Here is an 11799-nt window from a genome sequence, read left to right on the forward strand (position 1 = left end):
TCTATGACATACTCCGCTGCTCCTATGAACGCGTCGTTCGTAGGGGATGGGCGGAAGCGTTGTGCCATGAGGTGGCCCGCAGCCCACGCAGCATTGCGTAGGCGAAAAGGGAACGCCATCGTGGCTCCTCCAGTGAGTTGTGCCATGATGCTGGTGTAGGAGAAGGCAAGGCAGCGCAGGTCCTCCCAAGATGGTCGGGGTCCCAGGAAGGCGGCGAGCTGGCGGTCTAGCCTCCCATAGTTGAAGTCGAGGAGTTGGTCGCTCCCAAGGACGCAATCCTCCGGTGTGTCCAGCCACAGCTCCTCGAATGCCTCATCGATCGTGTCGAGGCTGGTGGAGTGAAGAAGCCAGATGATGGCAGGAGCCTGTGCCAACTCTCCCTCTACCGTGATGACAAAGTTTAGGCTCCTGAAACTCACATGCACGCCCAGGACTCAGCTGATGCCATGGTTGACCATCCGAAGCCTGGAGATAACATCGAGACACGCAAAAGGCCCCTACCTGGCGCACCAACTATCGGTGTTCCGAGTTACCGACTAGCAAATCTCTAATATTGCATGCCTGACTCGGATGGTGTGCTTAGAGGACACGATGTTTATACTGGTTTAGGTGGAAAGTCCCTATGTCCAGTTCGTCGATGTTGCTCGTATTACTAGCACTTGAAGTTTGAAGTAGGGGTTACAAACGGGCAAGAGAGGGATGGGATCCCAAGTCTCTGGTGTGTGTGTGGGTTGCTAAGATGCATCGTGTGTGTGTGTTCAGCCATATCTCTTTTTTTACAGCCCTTTCATGGGGCATCCTACTTCCCCTTTTATAGTCCAAGGGGAAGAGCAAATTACCAAGGAGAGAGAGATAGAGGGGAAAAGTCAAGGGGAAGAAGGCCCTTGGACCACTAGGCCTTTCTTCCCCTTTATGTAGGTCCCGCTGGCACTGCAGAAGGTGACAAGGATAGCTCCATGCTGGATGCCTGATCATCGCTGATGCCACGCCCTAGCGTTGTCAGCGGGTCGTGGCGTCCCATCCCATCCCAGCGGGTGACGCGGCGGACCAGCGCTCTGGTCAGCGACCGTATAGGGAGTAGGCAGCATAGTGACCACGCGTCAGTCACTGTTGGTGGTGTGAATTCCCTAGAGTGACATGTCGCAGGCATGGGTCATGATGAGATGTGCACGCTCCCTGCACGGTGCCAGAAGTTTGACCTTTGGGTTGTACTTTCTACCCCATAGTGGTTGGCGGCGGTATGGGCTTCCGTCGGGAGCCACGCCTGAGGGGTCGGGTGAGGCAGAGTTCCTGACCCAGAGGCTGGGTGAGGCGAAGCTCCCAACCCAGGGGTCGGGCGAGATGGATTCCCCGATCTAGAGGTCAGGTGAGGCGAAGCCCCTAACCCAAAGGTCGGGCGAGCTAGAGCTCATGCGCCTGGGGGTCGGTTGGAGCTGTGGTTGTGCACTTGACTGCTTGGGTGAATCAATGTTGATGATCATTAGCTCCTCCTCTTCGGGTACCCTGCTATTGGTCCCCGACAGTTCTTGCTGTGGTTTTCTTGTTACTCTTGGTGGTTGCCACCACCTAGATGGCTTGAAGCAACGGTGGAGGTTCGACATGTGTTGGTGATTGTTCGTGGCCGCCTCTAGTGGATTGTGAGGGGTTCTTGTGCCTTCCCCATGGGAGATTTGCGAAAGGTGTGGATTGCTCGTGACTTGTGTACCCTCATCTTGTGTTGGTTGTGTGGCACCCTCTGTGGGTTAGGCGTGTGATGCCTATAAGCCCGTGAACCTCCAAGTGAGTGAGTTGTCACAACGAGGACTAGCTTGCCGGCAAGCAAGTGAACCTCGAGAGAAAAATTGTATGTCAATTGTCTCTCATTAGTTTTCTTGGTATTCATTGATTGACACATCGCTTGCCCGGCTTGGTATAACCCACTCTACCCTCTCTTGTATTACATTTGTAGTATTCTTGTGTAGTGGTAGTTATACTCTTGTGTAGCTTGTTAGCTAGAGTAGTTTTGCTTAGTTGTAATTAGTCCCTGTTAGCTCTCTAGCTAGTTTGTGTGCCATAGAATTGATAGGATACTAGAATTATGGTAGGTGCCTTTTGAGTAGAGCTCGAGCAAAAAGCATATACACCGTTTAATTAACTAACAAGTTGCTCTAATGTTTTGTAGAAATTTTTATTAGACTATTCACCCCTCTAGATATTAGGACTTTTTAAGTGGTATCAGAGCCGTGATCACCGTTGATTAAGGCTTAACAACCTACGGTGTCAAGATGGCTCAAATCAACCATGTGGGGAAGCCACCACACTTTGACCATATAGGACCTTTCACCATGGTCGAGCTCCAAGCTCCCGGACAAGCACGTGGATAAGGGCGAGCTGTGCTGAACCGCCATGGCAGTTCAAACACGGGCACGGCGGCCAAAATATCTCCAACGGTCGGGAGATATTTCTCCCACCGGCGCCACCATGGCTGGCCTATAAATAGGCCCGGGCGGTGACGCTCCGGCCACACCACCACCACTAATAGCTCCGCCACTAGCTACAACATACCATCTCCCCCTCCATTCCTCCTCTCCTCCTCTCTTCCGAGCTCTAGGCTCGTTTTCCCGAAATCGGTTCCGTCGTCGCCATTGGAGCCGCCTCCTTCTCTCTTCTTCCTCGTCGCATCTCTGGTCGATTGGAGTTGTAAGTGAGCCCTAGAGCCCCTCCCCACCTTCTCCCCTACCGATTTTCCTCTCTCTCTCCCTCTATGTCATGCTATCCCCGAGCACCGAGCTTCGCCGAGCCACCATGATCGCCGGTTGACCGACGACAAGGCTCGGCTTGGCTCCCCGACCCCTCTAGCACCCTCACTGCACCCTCGCACCCACATACACGTACTAAGCTAGTTAGGGATAGGGCCCCTAAGCCCTCACCCACTACACAGCGCCACCGCAGGAACTCCGGCGTGTAGCCATGGATGCCTCGGGTGCCCGCCATCGCTGCCAACGACGCCCAGGACTATGACATGACACCCCGAGCACCGTCCACCACTCCACCATCTACACTAGGGCTCAACATCGTCGGCGTAATGAACTCTGATGAAGTCAAGCACTCCTCTATTCTAACGCCGCGCCGACCACCGCCGTCCGACCACCATTTCCCCCTCCCCCTCCTTCCCTCACTATCGCATGGGACCAAACGGTGATGCCGTCCCCGTCACCACTTCGTCCCATCCGTCACCCACTCCCTCTCTCACTTTCTTCGATAGGTGGGCCCAAGGCCGCAACGCCGTCGCCGGCTAACGGCCAAGCTGGCCCACGCGTCAACGATGCCCCGCCGCTGACCCCACTGGCCCATATGTCACACACACACCACACTCATAGCACAACGCATAGTGAAATTGCTAAGGGTACCCGGTTAGTGTACACAGGAGGCTATAAATCCTATTTCCTAGCTTAGAAAAATTCCTAGAAAATTTGTAAATAAACAAAATACACCCAAGAACCTACCCATAATATTTTCACCTATTTTACATTCACCAAAAATGTATATAAAATTCTATTTAAATCTCAAACTATATATTAAACTTCTAAAATCTATATCTTCTCCATCCTAACTCCGTTTTACGTGAAACCACTCCCAAAATTCTTATAAAATCAAGCTCTATTTATTCCACCTAGAACCACCATATTGTTATATGCTTGTCTTGTGTTGCTTGTTTCATGTTTGTATTTAGCGGTAGATATTTATTAAACGCCGACCGACAGAAGACGGCGAAAACCTAGAAAACGAGGATCCAGACTACGTAGACGATCTGGAAGGAGACAACAACGAAGGCAAGTCCTAGCTACCCCTATCACCACCACTACATCTTGCCACCACCACCATAAACCCTCTGCTCTCCACCTCCACCAATTAATTAATAAACTCAACTAATATTATTTATCCTTGTAAATATATGAATTATGAGCTCGATTATTATGAAGTAAACTTTGATGACATGATAAAGTTTAATTTGGTACCTCATGAGCTCTACGATATGAATGAACCTAAGGATAATAATGGTGATAACATGGATATGGTAAACCTAAACTTATCGACAAGGGGCGAGTGAGGGGTAACTTATGTGGTATAAGTTACCTTGGCAGGATCGCCTAGTGAGGGTTCCTGTTGCGAGATACTTGCCTCAGTCACATAATGACTGTTCATAGGCCATCTCGCCTAGCTAGATATCCGTACAGCCACATGTCTATATGGGTAGGCTTGATCCCACACCCCGTTAGATAGAAGTATAATTTCTACTAGGAGGCCGGAGTGGCAACGGAATATCAGGAGAAGACACGTATGCTAAGCAATCTTCCGTGGTCCGGTTGGCATGGTTACTAAGTAATCTTCCATGTAAAGCTCCTTGATTTGGCCATGTTCGAGCCCTTACTTATTATTAAATGGATGATATGGTATCATCCGGATTATTGAATTGGATGTTGTATGATCATCCAAGCTTTGTGTTTTCCAACCACTCAGAAGCCATGGTAGAGTTATATGGACGTCTAAGGTCACGTACTTTTGGGTACGGGGTCACGTTAGGCCTATCCTGTCCACTGATCATGTGCCTATCATGTGGGGAAAAGTGTACACCCTCTACAGAGCGTATTGAATCTATTCGATTAGCCATGTCGTTGGAATGGAGAACTGCTGGGATGAGATCACTTATGATTAGATTTACTTTTATGTGTAATGAAACAGTGCTAATGTAATTAAGGAATCTTATTACTAACCCGGGAACTGGCGAGAATGGTAATACTCTCCCAGGGACCAACCTTATATTCAACTGAACTATACCACCTCACTATCTCCGCCTCCACCATCACCTACCATCCACCACTCCACCAAGCCTTCACCATCCACTCCACCAAACCCTATGGTTAGGGCTTGCTGAGTATGTTTGTACTCACCCGTTGTTGACTCACATATTTCGATGCTGAGGAAGATTTCAACTTCGACGAAGAGCCATACCACGACGAATAGGAAGGAGTCTTAGGGCGTGATTGGTAGGCCGAATCGGACCGTCCCCGCACCGTTTTGATGTCTGACCTCATTCATGCGATGTGTTTGGTTGTCCTCCTCACACCTTTCGCATGTATCCTTTCATTCATCTGCCCTCCTCCATCCCGCATGACTTCATCTTCTCAATTTCAACTTCTCTCTCCATACAGGATGGCTTGATTCAGGCATGGCGCAGGGACCCATGTGTCATACACTCAAAACTCTCATCCATGCATGCAACCAAACGAGATCTCGTCTCATACTGGACCAACAACAAAGACAACCAAACACGATTGAGTGCATGGTTTGAGCATGCATCTCACCATCCTGGACCGGCTCTCCATCCCAGCTCCCCCTCACCAAAGCAACCAATCACGCCCTTAGTACCTAGGGATTCGACCACGCTCAAATATGCATGTGGTTTAGAGTGTCACTTCGCTATAGAGTATCGCCATAGTAGTACCACCCCATCGTAATAAATGCCGCTTCACGGCAATGGAACCCTGCTAGTAATGTAAAGTCTATGGCTATGCCCTCTGGGCCACTATTGTAACACCTTATTTCTAGATATCAATAAAAGTTCGGTATTTTACTATAAAACCGTGTGCCATTTCTGTTGTTTGTGCGTACTTGTGCGTGATCCTGACGCAAGTACAGATGCACCAAAGGACTCTCAAAATGAGGGGCCAACATTCTTCCAGTTGTGGTGCGGTGCTAGCAGACCGTCTCCCCAAGTGTTGTTTTGGTGTTTCTTTAGTTTTTTCGGGTAGTTTTAGTCTTAGTTGTTTTTGGTTGCCGGTGGAGGAGGAGCCGCCGGGTGATGTAAATCTTTGTACAGTTTTTATCTTTTTATCATCTAATAAAACTTGCGGCAAAGCTTTTACCGTCCTTTAAAAAAGTGCTTACTATGATAGCATGTCAAGGTGAATTCAAAGGCAAGCACAGCGACATGTATAGTTTGGGTTTGTACACGGACTACAACAGATATACATTTAGAAGAGTTGGGGTGGGATTCTGTTTTGTCAACAAAGAAATTGGCAGTACCATATTTATTTTCTCGTCAGTTGAAAATGACAATTTCAAAGTCTACAAATAACTTATATTAACTTTCTTGCAAAAAAAACTAATCACTACCGCCTTAGACTCTTAGTTAATTATTAGTTTATTGGTATACTTTTGTGTTTCTCAGTGTGGCAGTGTGGGGAGGGCAATAGGAAAAACTGTGACGCAATACGTTTGAATCTCGAGTAGATTTATATGGAAATTGCAGCCTTATTCCCAGCGGTATGCGGATTCGGCAAATCTTCTCTGTAGTTCCTATATACATCGTGAATATATTGTTGGAAAATATAAAAACTTCTATTTTTGCGGCATGCTCGGTTCGTGTCGGACTCTGCCTTCGCCCTTGGACGAATCGCAGCGCGTGGACTCATTTGATCTCAAAAGCACGACGACACGAAGCAACTGCTCCAGATATCATAACGGCCGAAGCCGAACTCGATCAATCTGCCGCGCGCGGCCACCATCCACTAATCCTCCGACGACCAGAGCATGTCCCGCCGCAGCACGCCACAACGGGCCAACACCGGTGACGACAACGCCACGCCCTCAGCGCATCAGCAGCATCAGTGGCGGCGGCGGCAGCAGCATGGCGAAGTGTTCGTCCGGCAGGTTACCGCCGCAAACCTCGTCCAGGAGCTGTCCTTAATCCGCGCCCTCCTGGAGTCGTACCTGTTGGAATGATCTCCCAGCCAATACAGCTTATTGGGCCTTGGTCACGCGCCCTGATCGGGGGCGCCCAACCCTACATAGTTGGTGGGCCCCCGTCGCACTGCGCTATATAAAGTGGTGGGGGCCGGCGGCTCATAGTACGAGGTTCACCGTGAGCCACTCCGCCCCACCAACAAACCCTAAGTCCGATCTAGTAGGGGTGCGCAGCCAGCGACGGGAAGACGCCACCATCATCACCGTCGGCCTGACTGCACCGCTACTGCATCGCCGGACTTCACCAACTCTTCTCCGACCATCGCTGCCCGTGCGCAGAACGTCACCGACCGAACGAGATGACCGGATCCTCCTCGACGGCACCCTCCGATGGTCTGTACACTCACATCCACTCTCCTCTCTCTATCACTCTGTAGTACTGTTCATTAGGTTTTCTACTTGTTCATCCCAAATACAAAGAACCACCCGACTAGATGCTACTCTAGGTGATCTCTGGATCTAACAATGGTATCAGAGCCAGGTTGTTACCCTAGGTGTGGATCTAGATCTTGGGGTAGAAAGAGAAAGAAGTAGAACGATTCGAATTTTGATTCGGATGAAAGAAACTCTAACCCTAACCCTAGATCGGGTTCGGAAAAAGTGAAGAAAAGGAACATCCAAACCCTAGATCGGGTTTTGGGATAGAGATGAAAACATGGTTTCAACTAGAAACCGAACCTCAAACCCGTGAAGATATCATGGGAAAAAGAAAATAGTGAAACCCCATCCCCAATCCCTAACCCTAACCCTAATCAGGAAATCGGATGAAATCCGAGCACAAGAACCAAAGAAACCGAAAGGGGAAGACGGGAAAGGGGTGGCTTACCTCGCCGTCGTGCACGCCGGTGCGTGGGGAAAAGAAAGAGCCAAACTCCGGGGGCACTGCTCGCCGGGATCCGGCCATAGGGGCGCCGCGGCCAGGCCGCTCGACGGCGGCGCGCTCACCCACTGGGGAACGCGCATGCCGGCGAGGGGGCCGGCGACGGCGCCGGGACTGGCTGCTCCACTGATTCGCCCGCTCGCTCGCTCGGTGCGTTGCTGCGCTGAGGAAAGTGAGAAGAGAGAGCAGAGTGAGGCGAAGAGAGAGAGAGGGCCAGGACGAATGAGTTAGGGTTTTGGCTCGGAGACGCGCGGAATCAGGTTTTATTCCGAGCGAAATGCGCGCGCGACCGTCCGATGATGGATGAACGGCCGAGATAGAGCGGGCCAACTTGCGGCCCAGGGGGGAGCGCGCGGGGCGCGACTTTGCCGGCCTGGGTGCGGCCTGCGCGCGCACGAAGAGATGGGCCGAGCCGTTTCTGCGGTTTTGGGCCGAAACAGAAAAGTTTGAGTCCAGTTTCGCATTTTTCTAGAAAATTGAAAAATGGAAATTGGCTCAAAAGAAAATAGAAAAGGTATTTTTCCCTGTGGGTAAAATTCATCAAATTAAAAGTTTTCCGCTACGTATTTAAAGATGTAATTTTCATTATTAAATTCGAATCAATGGGAGAATTTAATTTTGAAAATGGATTCTAATATTGTTATTATTCTGACCAACGTTGATTAATGGCAATATTATAATGTTTTGTCTTGCATTAATTCTATTTCTGCCCAACGGTGATGTAGAATTAGTGTAGAGAACAATTATATGTTTTAATTTTAACCAACGTTGGAAATAAGGCATGCAATTGTTATTGTTATTATTTATGTTCTCACACTATTTGAATTGTGTTTTCAGGAGGATACTCCTTGATGGCTTATATCAAAGATATATCAACTCTTAAAGGGGATAACTACATTGAATAGAAGAAAAAGATCGACTTGGTCTTCATTTTGGCTGAGGTTGACTGGGTAGTCACCACACCGTGTCCCAAAGAACCTGAGACACCGGTGAGGGAGACTGATGAGACTGATGCTGCATGGCAGAACAGAGAGCAGGACTTTGCTCCCGTAAAGATGTATTTTGACCTCGAACATAGAAAGTGGATCACAGCCAATAAGAAATGTTTGGATATGATAAAGAATACAATTGAGCCTGCAATAGTGGGCTCAATTCCAGACTGTGACACGGTCACAGAGTACCTAGAAAGAATAAAGAGTCAGTTCACTGGCTCTTCAAAGACATATGCAACCCAGCTGATTAAGCAGCTGGTGACAGAAAGGTACTCTGGTGGCGGCAGTGGCATTAGAGAGCACATACTGAGAATGAGCAATTTGGCATATAAGCTCAAACCAATGGATTTGGCACTCAAGGATGAGTTTCTTATTCATTTGATTTTTGCTTCTTTGCCTAAAGAATTTGACACTTTTGTTGTTAATTACAACATACGACCCAAGAAATGGGATCTAGAAAAGCTCATAGCCATGTGTGTGCAGGAGGAGGAAAGAATAAAAGTTTCACAGGGTGGTACTATCAACTATCTAAAAGATAATAAGAAAAAGAACTATAATAACAGCTCTTTCTCCAAGTCACCTGGAAAGGGTCCCATGCAACAGTCTCAGAACAAGCAATTCCCAGTGGATAAAGATCAATGTCTCCACTGCAAGAAGATGGGACATTACAAGAAAGATTGTCCCGATTTCCTAAAGTTGATTATGAAAAAGAAAGGTGAGAACATTATTACGTTTGTAAATAAATCCTTGTATGTCAAGTTTTCAAAATCTACTTGGTGGATTGATTCAGGTGCAACTATTCATGTTGCTAATTCTTTACAGGGATTCCGTTCGATGAGAACTTTGCAAAGAAGCGAAAGTTTCATTAAAGTCGCAAATGGAGTACAAGCAGATGTTGAGGCCATTGGTGATCTTCCCTAGAGCTTGTTGATGGCTTCATACTTTTTCTTAGAGATGTTCTTTATGTACCTTCTTTGCAAAGAAACTTGATTAGTGTTTCAAAGTTGGACCACGGTGGTTATGATTGCCATTTTGGAAATGGCAAATGTCAGATATTGTTTAATAATAGATGTATTGGTCTTGCCTTCCGACAAGACGAGCTTTATTTGTTATCACTTCGTGAAAATGTGAATTACGTATGTGATGTGAATGAGAATGTATCCTCATCGAACAATGCAAACAGAAAATGAAAGAGAACTCCTAATGTATCGTCGAAATTATGGCACTGTTGTTTAGGCCATATTTCGAGGGGGAGAATAGAGGAACTAGTTAAGAATGGCATTCTTCCTCCACCGGAGTTCTCTGACTTAGAGCAATGTATAGAATGTATTAAAGGAAAGTATGTAAAGAAAATTAAAAAGGATGTCAAACGAAGCATAGGAATTTTAGAGATAATTCACACAGACATATGTGGTCCTTTTCCTGTGAAAAGTGTAGATGGTTATGATTCATTCATAACATTCACAGACGATTACTCTCGTTTTGGGTACATTTATCTAATTAAAGAAAGAACAGAAGCGTTGGATAAATTCAAAATATTTAAAGCAGAAGTTGAAAATCAGCATGATTTAAAGATTAAGATAGTCAGGTCTGACCATGGGGGGAGTACTACGGTCGGCATACCCCATATGGACAAGTTCCTGGACCTTTTGCAAGGTTCTTACAGGAGAATGGTATAGTCGCCCAGTATTCAACACTGGGTGAACCTCAGCAGAATGGAGTAGCTGAAAGGCATAACCGTACCCTGATGGATATGGTGCGTAGTATGATAAGTTACTCCACCTTACCGTTGAGTCTGTGGATGGAGGCGTTAAAAACCGCCATTCATATTCTCAATAGAGTACCAAGTAAGTCGGTGCCCAAAACACCGTATAAATTGTGGATAGGAAGAGTACCCTCACTAAAACACTTACGAGTGTGGGGGAGTCCTGCTGAGGCTAAAGTATTTAACCCAAACATTGGGAAGTTAGATCCCAAAATAGTAAGTTGCCATTTCATTGGCTACCCAGAAAAGTCAAAAGGTTTTCGTTTCTACTGTTCAGATAGACATACAAAGTTTATGGAAACAAGACACGCTATCTTTCTAGAGGATGAAATGATAAGGGGGAGCATGGTAGCTCGAGAAATTAATCTTGAGGAGAAACGGGTGTATGCACCCACTCCGATGGTTCAGGAGCCATTTTTCGAGCTACCTGCTGCTGCTACCCCTACAACGCAAGATGTTGTGGTGCCAGCACCTGTTGTTATTCCTCCTATGGCAACAATAAATGAGGATGAGGAACCCATGGTTCAGAATCCTACAGACCCTATTGCCACACATGAGGGGGAGCAACAACAGCCTCAAACAGTAAATGTGCCAAATGTGGAGGCCCTTAGAAGGTCTCAAAGAGTTAGAAGATCAGCTATTTCTGATGATTATGAAATCTATAATACTGAAGAGCTTCAAATGGAGGATGATCCCACCTCATTTGAAGAAGCCATGAGAAGTGATCATTCATCAAAGTGGCTTGAGGCCATGGAAGATGAAATGAAATCAATGAATGCCAATAAAGTTTGGGATTTAGAGATAATTCCTAAAGGAGCCAAAACAGTCGGCTGTAAATGGGTCTACAAGACAAAACTTGACTCTCAAGGGAATATAGAGAGATATAAAGCCTGACTTGTGGCAAAAGGCTTTACGCAAAAAGAAGGGATTGATTACAATGAGACCTTTTCTCCAGTCTCATGTAAAGATTCCTTCAGAATCATAATGGCATTAGTGGCACATTACGATCTAGAATTACATCAGATGGATGTAAAGACGGCATTTCTTAATGGAGACTTAGAGGAAAATGTCTACATGGCACAACCGAAAGTTTTTGTCATGGAAGGAAAAGAACGAATGGGATGCCGCCTAAAGAAATCTATTTATGGATTAAAACAAGCTTCAAGACAGTGGTACTTGAAGTTTGACCAGACAATAAAGAATTTTGGGTTTAAAGAGAATGTTGAGGACAATTGTGTCTATACAAAGTTTAAAAATGGGAAGTTTATCTTCCTTGTCTTGTATGTGGATGATATCCTACTTGCTAGTAGTGATGTCAATCTACTACTGGAGACAAAGAAGTTTTTGTCCTCAAAGTTTGATATGAAAGATCTTGG

At 46.7% G+C, this 11799-nt stretch overlaps 1 pseudogene; it reads left to right on the forward strand.

Moving 5' to 3' along the window:
- The first annotated feature begins 6573 nt into the window (after window positions 1-6573).
- Window positions 6574-9377, forward strand: LOC136488227 (uncharacterized; annotated as a pseudogene).
- Window positions 9378-11799: the final 2422 nt, after the last annotated feature.

Source organism: Miscanthus floridulus, chromosome 10, assembly GCF_019320115.1.
Source record: "Miscanthus floridulus cultivar M001 chromosome 10, ASM1932011v1, whole genome shotgun sequence".
NCBI lineage: Eukaryota > Viridiplantae > Streptophyta > Magnoliopsida > Poales > Poaceae > Miscanthus > Miscanthus floridulus.